The 516-nt window shown below is 42.2% G+C and overlaps 1 protein-coding gene across 1 annotated transcript in view; it reads left to right on the forward strand.

Moving 5' to 3' along the window:
• Positions 1 to 516, forward strand: part of LTN1 (listerin E3 ubiquitin protein ligase 1) — a 59,504-nt gene that overhangs the window by 45,059 nt on the left and 13,929 nt on the right. The gene's annotated exons all lie outside the window — the stretch shown is intronic.

Genomic DNA, 516 nt, shown 5'->3' on the forward strand with positions numbered 1-516 from the left:
TTCTGCTTTATTGACTATGCCAAAGCCTTTGATTGTGTGGATCACAATAAACTGTGGAAAATTCTGAAAGAGATGGGAATACCAGACCACCTGACCTGCCTCTTGAGAAATCTGTATGCAGGTCAGGAAGCAACAGTTAGAACTGGACATGGAACAACAGACTGGTTCCAAATAGGAAAAGGAGTACATCAAAGCTGTATATTGTCATCCTGCTTATTTAACTTATATGCACAGTACATCATGAGAAATGCTGGGCTGGATGAAGCACAAGCTGGAATCAAGATTGCCGGGAGAAATATCAATAACCTCAGATATGCAGATGACACCACCCTTATGGCAGAAAGTGAAGAACTGAAGAGCCTCTTGATGAAGGAGGAGAGTGAAAAAGTTGGCTTAAAGCTCAACATTCAGAAAACGAAGATCATGGCATCCAGTCCCATCACTTCATGGGAAATAGATGGGGAAACAGTGGAAACAGTGGCTGACTTTATTTTGGGGGGCTCTAAAATCACTGCA

The sequence above is a fragment of the Bison bison genome, unplaced genomic scaffold (genome assembly GCF_000754665.1).
Source record: "Bison bison bison isolate TAMUID 2011002044 unplaced genomic scaffold, Bison_UMD1.0 scf7180017864204, whole genome shotgun sequence".
Classification (NCBI taxonomy): domain Eukaryota; kingdom Metazoa; phylum Chordata; class Mammalia; order Artiodactyla; family Bovidae; genus Bison; species Bison bison.